The sequence below is a fragment of the Protopterus annectens genome, chromosome 3.part0 (assembly GCF_019279795.1).
Source record: "Protopterus annectens isolate FY-2018-M chromosome 3.part0, PAN1.0, whole genome shotgun sequence".
NCBI classification, from domain to species: domain Eukaryota; kingdom Metazoa; phylum Chordata; order Ceratodontiformes; family Protopteridae; genus Protopterus; species Protopterus annectens.
The window spans coordinates 311,957,969-311,967,968 of record NC_056731.1 but is presented as its reverse complement, the minus strand read 5'-3'; positions in this window follow the sequence as shown (position 1 = coordinate 311,967,968).

Below are 10,000 nucleotides of genomic sequence, written 5' to 3'. Positions count from 1 at the left end.
ATTCTAGCTTTACTAGTTTCCAATTAAACATATCCAACCAGTGCAAAAACAACAGATTTATCATCAGAGAGACCGATTTTGTTCTCCATTTTGTTGGGCTCACATATGCTGAAAAAATCCAACTTCATTACTCATTTCTGTGGTTATCAGCATTCCAATAGATCACTTTTCCTGCATTATTTCTCTTTGTTTCCTGTCAGTTCCATATCCACCTATGACCCTTCCTTTGTCCCACTGACATTCAATCTTAATTCCACTCCTATCAGTCCCATATAGTATTGTGAGTTTACCATTGTGGAGCCAGCCCAATGTTCCTTGTCCTCATCAACATTCTGTACGTCAAAGTCAGAGGCCTTGCCAAAGTCCAAGTAGGCTTCCCTTTGCCTGTTACAGAACTGTGTCAGATTATTTGGCAAGACCTTTGCCATGTAAGACCGTGCTGTTCTTGTATCAGGCCATTGTAGCAATTTGATCAGCTTACTCTCTGGATTCTTTTCATCTCTTTCCCAGTGATATAAATTGAGACTAATTTGTTTGTAATTTCTGAACTCCTTTTTGGGCCATCTCTTTGCTTTTCATGCACTGGCACCAAAGAAAGAGTGTACATGGTTCTGACAAAATACATATAAGCACTGCTGAGAAATCTATAAGTAAACAGAATTTCAACTCATCCAGACCCTGTCATTATTTCATACCATATGCCTAGTCTTACAGCTTCCTTTCTACATACTGCCTACCAGTGCACTGCTCTTTCAGTCTGATGTTTGTACGAATAACTTTCAAGCTTAGGACAAAATTATAATTGAATAAAGTCAGTGACTGATATCTTATGATTGTAAGGGGAAGCTTATACTTATCCCATAATCTTAGCACAATCTTGGAAAGCAGTGTATAATTTATCTGTCATTTTTTTCTATTGCTGATATTTCTTTTAAGTATTAGGTTCCCCACTTCTGTGTTGGCACCCCAGTGGTTTGTTCCAAATATAGACCTTCAAACAAAACAGATCGGTCCTGCCTTACTGACAAGATAACATCAGCTCTAAGTAACCTGTAAGAAAGACTATAGCTGGAGGAGGGTTAGCTGCTCATTCATCAATTTTTGCATTGCTATCATGGGATACTTTTCCTTAATAACAACCTGAATTGTTATTAATTTACACTTTAAATGGCATGAGTTATAATGTTATGCTGTTACTTTATGCTATTTATTCTCTACCTAAATAGAGAGTAAGGTAGGCAAACATCATTTTGTTTGAGAGAAAACCTATAGATAACCACAGAAAATATAAGTTTCAGTCAACATACTATTAATATGGTAAATAGACACTGAAAATAATAGCTATAGATTGTTTAAAACAGTAGTTCTTGACTTGAGGACAGTCTGGAAATATGATAACTATTGATAGTACAGGGCAATATATTTTAAAAATTAAGTCAGTATGGGTAATACAGAGGATGCTTAGAATATAATATCCCACAGTGTGACATGCAAGCTACTTGCTATAAATGATTCATGGAAATTTATTTTTCTCTTTAACAAATGTCAAGTGTATTCCTGGAATGAGTAATAACATTCACAATGTTTTGGGGCATAGAACTGAATGGTACTTTCCTACTGCAAACAAACTGTTTTGGGTAAATTAACATGCAGTCAAATGCTTTCTGTCGACTGTTACTAGACCAAAATGCATTCATATATTTGTATTTAATGGACTGATGATACTTTATTTTAAATCACTCCTCAGTGGCTCAAGCCACCATACATAGTTCAAAACACTGAGTTTTAACATATATAAGTAAGATAAGCCAATGTAACCACTTCCATAGATGTAAAGGTGAATGATTCTGAATCACGTGCATTTCAACTGATATGTAAAACAAACAAAAGAGTAGTGTCCATCTCTTTCTTTCATATTACAGCTGCTAAGATGGACACTAAGCTGACAGACCTGCATTTCAGAAACAAAATCTTTTAACTTAGCTGGTGTCTACACAACAGAGCAGTGCTAAATAGCATTCCTTCTATCTGCATGCTAAATGCTTATTAGAGCAGTGCTTGATGTTGGTGGTGGGGGGTGTTATTGTGTATTAGTAGGGGGCTGAGCAGCACCCTGTTCTTATTTTTTTCAGCTTAACATGGTTTATTGGCATTTCAGTCAGTAAATGTAAACAAGGCAATAATGAAAACATGGATAACAGATGAAAGGGAAACTGTCATAATACATGGAAGAATGCAATGGAAAGGGAAGACAGTTATAAAGAGAAATACACATTATGCTCTTGAGTGTGAGTCTGTACATATGGGCAATGTAAGAATTTGATCTATAACAATGAACCATAATAGACTGGCACTATTCATATCCTATCCCCTTTTCCCTCAGTCACAGCATTTCATTGAGAACTCAAATTAGTCTAGTATAAATGTTATTATAATTCTTTATATTATTTCGCAGAAACCATTGAGAAACTAGTTCTTATACCTAATCCCATTGTTTTATTCATGTAAATTTTAGAAATATCGATAGTCTGACTCATTGTGATTCATATTGTGTAATTTTAAATGCGTTAAGTCATAATGTTTACTTTCTGCACTTATCTCCATATTGCCTTAGCCTCATTCATTTTCTGTATCCACCATTTTGTACTCAAGCTGTGGTTTATGCTTAGCATCTTGCATTAACATGTGGCATTTTATTCTTCTCCCTTTTACTTTTCTAGGAGTACATTCTGTCAGAGTAGTGACTTTACATAATTTTAGGCCTTTTTATTTAAATTGCCAAATAGCAGATGTTAAGCATTAAATAACTGTTACAATAGCTTAAGTTAGTTTTGTTATATACTGCCAAGAATATGGCCACTGGCCAGCTTGTAACGCGTCAGGTCACCTTCCATGTACCCTAACTGCCAGAGACTCAAGCAGAGCCACTTACAAAGTCAGTTTGGGCACCAAAAGCTGCAGAGCTTTGTTGCCGCTGAAGTGTGCTCTCTATGGGCTTTATATTAGTAAGAATCAGCTAACAATCCTTCAAGAGTGGGCAGATAAGTAACTGGCTGGAAAAAAACGTTCACAATTTTATTTTTCTGAAGAAAACTTGTATTCTTTCCATAAATATATTATTTTATGAAATTTATTTTTTGGGGAGGCTGTCATGCCTTAATTATATGAATGCTTGTGTGAAAAAAATGTGAAAATCTGTTTTCCTATATTTTTTTAATTTTGTAGAATTAGTGTGTTGGGGCAGGATATTGAGGCTTGGGTGACATTTTAATTTTTTACTTCAAAATCCTTATTTTCCTATCTGAAGGTTTACCAACTTTCATAGGCTCTGCTACCAGGCTTTCAGACTTCTTTTTTGGCTAGACCATGGTGCAGTTAACAGTCTCCTTGGTTCTTCCTTCACCTGTCCACAATAAGAAGAACATTTCTAGAGAGTCTTTGGATGTCAGGCTGTCTCCTTCACTGCCTCAGCCACTGATGGGTGATTCTACTGTGAATAGACTTATTTCCTTGGACCACTTATATATGTCTTTTGGTTCACTCTGGTGTAGCTCCTTGTGAGGCCATCTGGAGTTAGATATGTCCTCTGTGGCTGTTGGGTTAGCCTCACTGGGCGAGGGAGATCCACTCTTGTTAGTCTCAGAGGAAGGAGCAAGTGTGAGTCTACCATATAGCTGGGCTAGGATGTGTGTTCCCTGGTATAGTGCCCCTGACATATCTGTTTTTTTTTCAGAGTGTCTCCCAATAAATGAAAGCAGAAAATTAAGATTGTCACTTCTCCTGTTTCTATTACTGTTGGCAGGGAACACTTGCTGGGATTTCCTAAGGGATTAATTTTTGCTTTTAAAGGTTCAATTAGAAAAAGAAAAATATTCTCCTCTCATCCTGACAGCAGTTCTCAGCTAGAAGAAATGGGAATGAGGAGGGAGAGACTATTTTCTTCAGCAATTTCTCCTCAAGTTGGAGATTCTAATTTAGAGGAAAGCATTACTTCAGGATTTCCTCAAGAAGAGCTATATTTTTCTGAAATCTTAGCTAAAATGAAAGAGGTGATTCAGTGGGAACAGAATGTAATTCCTATTTTCTAACAAAATTATTAAGGTTGGTTGCAAATGGACATTCCTCAGCCTGAGGTTGTACCTCTCATTTTATTAGCTTTAGAGGATGTTTTCTTAACAGCTTGCAATTTGTCTGGCAGTCAACCTCCTGCTCCTAACGGTCTAATAAATTAAGCAGTGCAGATGCATAAATATCTGTTATCTAATCCTAAAGCAGTTATTTCCACATCTAAAATTTTTGCTGCTAAACAGATTGTTAATGCTAACACCATTCCCTCTGACAAGGATGGGAAAGCTTTTGATAGATTTGGAATGAAAGTTTATTATTCTGCTATTTTATCTTTCTTGATTTTGAACCACTAGGCTCATATGTTAACATTTTTATTGGCTTCTTTTGATAATATTAGAAAGTTAACATTTAACCTCCCCTGTTCTGATGTAAAGAATTCATTGAATGTTTTGATTGTATCTGTTTCTCATGTAACCAAACCTACATTAAAGTTCATAGATTAGTACTAGACTAACTGCCCTTGCGAGCCATTTTAAGCCTAGCTAATTATCCACTGTGAGATTCAAACCCTGTACCTTGTGTTTACAAGGCAAACACCTTAACCATTAGGCCATCCTCCCAACCCAGTGCTCTTATAATTCTGCTGACACTGTCTCCAGAGATGCTGCTGTTGCTACAGAGTCAGTTATGAGAAGATTTGCTTGGTTACTCTCTCAAAACATACCAGAAGATGTTAAAAAACTGAGATTTTAAATACTTCTCTTGACTATGATGCTCTTTTTGGTCCTTCCTATTATTGCAAGGAGTAACCCAAATTTTCCAACCTTCCTTTTCTAGCTTTAAACTTTCTAACTTAGCACCCTTTTTCAAAAGGCAAATTCTGCAGCAAGGTGCTAACAAACAAGATTTTAAAAAAATGGCAAGGAGGTAGTAAATAGAAATGAAAAGCTTCCAAGAATCAAGGACAGTCCAAAACGTCAGAATGACTACTTGCCTCTCCAGACCGCCACCCCACCCCACCCTGGCAATCTGTCCATCAGTTTTGCGCTTCATTTTCCCCAGTGGCATCAGATAATTTTAGACAAACAGGTTCAGAAAATCATACAGCAGTGATGCAGATAGCAATAGGAGTCCATTCCTCTTTTTCATGGAAATCACATTTTTCCTGTAAACCAAACATCCCTGTTTCCTTCAGTTTGGGAGCAATTTTTTGTCCCAGGAGGTCATAGAGGTAGTACCCTCAGATCAGAAGGACAAAGTTTTTTATTCAAGTAGTTTTCTGGTGCTGAAGAAAGAATGAGTTTAGAGACCTGCCCTAGACCTGTCCTTTCTCAATCTCTTTGTCAGGGTCACAAAGTTCAAAATGTTATCCCTTAAAACTCTGCTAGCTCTCATTCCTTTACTCATGGTGAAGTCAGACTTAAAAGATGCTAGCTATTACATTCCGATTGGCAAACAATGCAGAGATTTCTTAACATTGTCTGTATCTGGCATTTTACTCTCAGTTCACTCACTGTTATGTCCTTTGCTCTATCTACTGCGCCAAAGGTATTTATAAAGTATCTGGTGTGTGACCCGAGTTGTTGTTACTGCAGACATCAAGGGATTCACATCTTTCAATATTTGGATGTTGTCTTATATTTTCAGACTCTTTTTCAGCTTTCAGGATTCTTTGCCAAATGCCATGAAACTCCTGCACACATTGTGGTTTCAAACAAACCTATATATATCTTCCCTCATTTCTTAACATAATAGTTATTTCTGGGGTGTCTTCTGGAGACTTCCCTAGGAAGAGACATTCTTCTACCAGACAAATTAGAACTGCACAGAGAAATCTTACTGACTTTTCTAACCAATATCTGATATCTGACAATCAATTTCTTGGGATTCTGGGTTTTATTGCCTGTATGATTTCTATAATTCCCTTGGACAGACTTCACATGAGAAAAACTCTTTCTCTGCATCAGCACCATTAATCTTTTCAAATTCCAGTTCTGCAGTTTGTGAGAAGGGAGATACCATGGCAGGCAGACATGTTTTTTCTCAACCCATGTCTGCCTTTCCCCCTTCTGCCTCCTCTTCAGTCTGTTACAACAGATGATTCAGACATTGCTTGGTGGGAGGGGGGGGGCTGTATTGAAAGGAGTGAAAGTGCAAGATCTGTGGAAAAAGCAGTGCAGACAAAAGCACATAAAAGTCAAAAAGATGTTGGCAGTAATCAATGCTTTGAAAGCCTTAAATCATGTCTGATCCCAAGAACGTCATCAAGTTATTACTGACAACACCATAGTGATGTGGCAGATAAACAAACAAGGGAGTATCAGACTGAATGCTTACTTTTTTTGCAGACTTGTCATGATGGTCTGGGAGGTGGCAAGTGAGCCCAGTTTAACTGTTCAGGCTTCATACATTTTCAACAAAGCAAAATATTGCAGTGGACAAGCTGACCAAGACCAGGACATATACCAAAAACTGAAATTACACCAGGGGTCTTCCAGGAATTGATCCATCTGTGGGGAATACGTAAAATAAATATGTTTTCCTTATTTTAAAAAAGAAAACTAAAGAAATTCTGCTCTAGGAGTCCTTGCTAACAGGCCTGAAAGAGAGATGCCTTTTCTTTCCCTGGGATGGGAATGTTCCTGTTTGCTTTTAAACCCTTTCCACTGAATTTAATTGTTATTCCAAAGATCCAGAAAGACTCTCCAAAGATAATGGTGATGACCCCCCTTTGGTTTAGGCAACAGTTGTACTTCCTTCTTTTGAAATTGGCTAAGGGTAATTTCCACAAACTTCCCCACAGACTGTATTTACTCAAACATGATAGAGGTTACTTGATACATTCCAACCTGAAAACACTTCTTTTGACTTCCTGGATGATAGAGTTTTGATACCGTTTAGGCACATTTTCTGAGGACATGCAGCAGATACTAAAGGATGCTAAAAGGCCTGCTACTAGAAAGTCATATATATGTAAGTGGAAGAGATTTTCCTACTAGGTGCCATGCTAGGACCCAGTATCTGTTTAAGGCTCAGATGTCTGCAGTTCTAGATTATTTGATAATATCCTCTGATCTTTCCTACTCATTTTTTAAGATTCATCTTTTGACCATTTCTTTTTGTCTGTCTTTAGAGCCTCCCCTTTCTACCAATCAGCAGGTCAAGCAGTTTTTGAAAAGGGCTTTGCATATCCCTCCACATAGAAAACAGATGGCTCCTCCTTGGCATCTTAATTTTGTGCTTGAAAAACTAACATTTCTTCCGTTATCCAGCTTGTCACCTTTACCGCCACATCCTTGACCCACTTTCATTACGCTCCGTCCAATTCCGCAATTACCAATTCCTGCCTCTTGAGCTTCTCCTCTTTTCCTCCCATTCAGTCAGTAATGTAAACAGTCTGATAACCACCTCTCCTCAGGCTATGTATGTTCCCTACCCATTCTTTACTTACCACAAATCAGTCTAACACATGCAGCTGCTTAAACTCTTCCCTACAGAATGGGAGCTCTCTTTTTCCTGATAACACTGTCCAAATGTCTACTGACCCTGACCTTGCCATACCTCTTTGTAGTGGTACCTGATAACCCTATAAAAATACTGCTTCCATTTAAACTAAACAGTACTGGCACCATGATCAGCACTGCATTACAGCATCCTCCCACATACACATCCTCTTCCATGTCCTCATTTAGCTTAGCTGGCTGCTCATACGTTCCTTGAATGCTTCTGTTATGTGCCTATTTGGGCCCTAAAGTGCTCCCCACCACTAATCCTGTTCATTCTGCCTTACACTTAAACAGAGTCTACTGTCCCACTACATCTTTTTCTCCAACTCAGCCCTACCTACAAGTAATTAAACCCCACTCTCTCCATCTCCCTGCCATTTCACCTTGCTTAGAATCACTGCTCTCTTTAACTGCATGTGTCTTCTTCCACCCCTTTACATATTTTCACTAGGATTGCCGTCTTTCTAAATGCCCAGAATGGGACATTTTTTGTGGAAACCTGAGATTTTGCAGTATAAAACATATCCATGGCCAGTGCAAAGGACAGAATGTTACTTTTTTGCCAAAATAAAAGTTTATTCTTGTAGCATTTGAATTGCATATGCTATTCCATATAACATTTAGGTGTGTCAGATAAAACAACACCTGTTTTATGCAACAATTAAGAAAACATGGCAAATATTTTTTGTCCTAAAATTGCCATTTTATTAGTTTTTTCGCAGGACACAACTGCCTAAAGAGGGACAGGTGGTAATCCTAATATTCACTGGCCATTTTTTTTTATCCTGGCTTCTTCCCTTTGCAGACATTAGTGAGATCAAAATATCCTACCATCTCAACTGCCTTCTCACACCTATCAAGATATCTATATTCCACAGTATAGATACTGGGCTATTTTCTTCCCATTTTACATTGTCCCTCTAATGCCTATCTGAACGTTAGAATCCTCATGCAGTTTTAGATAAGCAACATAAGCAAATTTATTAAATGTCAAATGTCATACATTAAAATTAGCTGTACTAGGACATATACATTCCCTCCAACATGAATTGTACACCTATTTACACTATAACCAAACCCTTTTAAAATTGTCCTCCACTGTAAACATAGATATCTTCCTTCCGAGTCTCATAACACTTGATCTGTTTTCACCTACTTACATAGATTCATCTTACACTTCCAACTTCCCTCTGCAGCTCCATAGCAATTCAAATGGACAATTTAGATCTTCAAGTAATTTAGATCTACAAATAATGTGCACCTGTACTTTAGCCTGTTAACTTATGACAGAGAATCCATGAACATTGCAATGTATATACCAGCAACAACATTATTAGCCATGCATTCCACCCACGTTGAACATAGCATTCTTATTTTTGTGGTACAGACAGAACACTAAAACTCTTTCTTAGTCTATTTAAGCCTCCATGCATAATTCTGAACTACTGTGTTCTCCCAAAAGTACATTTAGTTTTGCAGTCTCAAACAGCATCAGCAAACAAGTAGTAAGTGCAGTGAAACAACTGCATACAAGTTAACAGCAAACAACACAATTAAATATGCAACACATTCAACATACTGCCACTTCTGAGACATATGATACACCTATATTAATATATGCAGTAAAGACTAGACAGATATTAGTATATTGCAGGTTGGGAGGGTGGCTTATTGAATAAGGTGTTTGCCTTACAAACACAAGGTGCAGGGTTTGAGTCTCACAAGGGATAACTGGCTAGGCTTGAAATGGCTCACAGGGGCAGTTAGCCTAGTACTAAACTATGAACCTATGAACTATAAACATATCATATCTTTCTTTGATCTATAGTTAGAATTAATAGCATAACTAAATGGTTTTCCAGGAGTCAAAAGGATAAAATGGCTGACTGGGGGCCCTTTAATCACAGTAGTCTGTCCTTGGAAGCTATTGTATTACTTAAAGAATCTGTTTTTTCTTCAACTAGTTATTCATGCTTCCATGGTAAGCACGCTCTGCTTATGTTGTCTGCAATATGTAGATCCTTTCCTTGTCTGCATATGACTTTAAGATCATCATCTGCAGTTTTGGTGACAAAGGCTTTTTGAATATGTTTTACATGGGTATTTTTTCTATAATTATGTGAACTTCTTTACCATAGACTTATTTATAAAATTTCTCATATCGATATACTATTGTTAATAGTTCATTATAAATGCTGACTCAGTCTGTAAAGCTGCCACATTCACTTATGAGTTTTACAACCACCTCAACCAACATATGGATAAGTCATTACCTGTCAGACATAAATATGATTGGAGTTTTAGGGGTAGACTATTAAGGTGCAACTCTCAGGTAATCACACTTTATAATATTAGGATAAAATCATATGGTACATATAAAAAATTTCCACTGTCAGAAGGAAGGGTATAAGCAGGTCTGCAAGAAT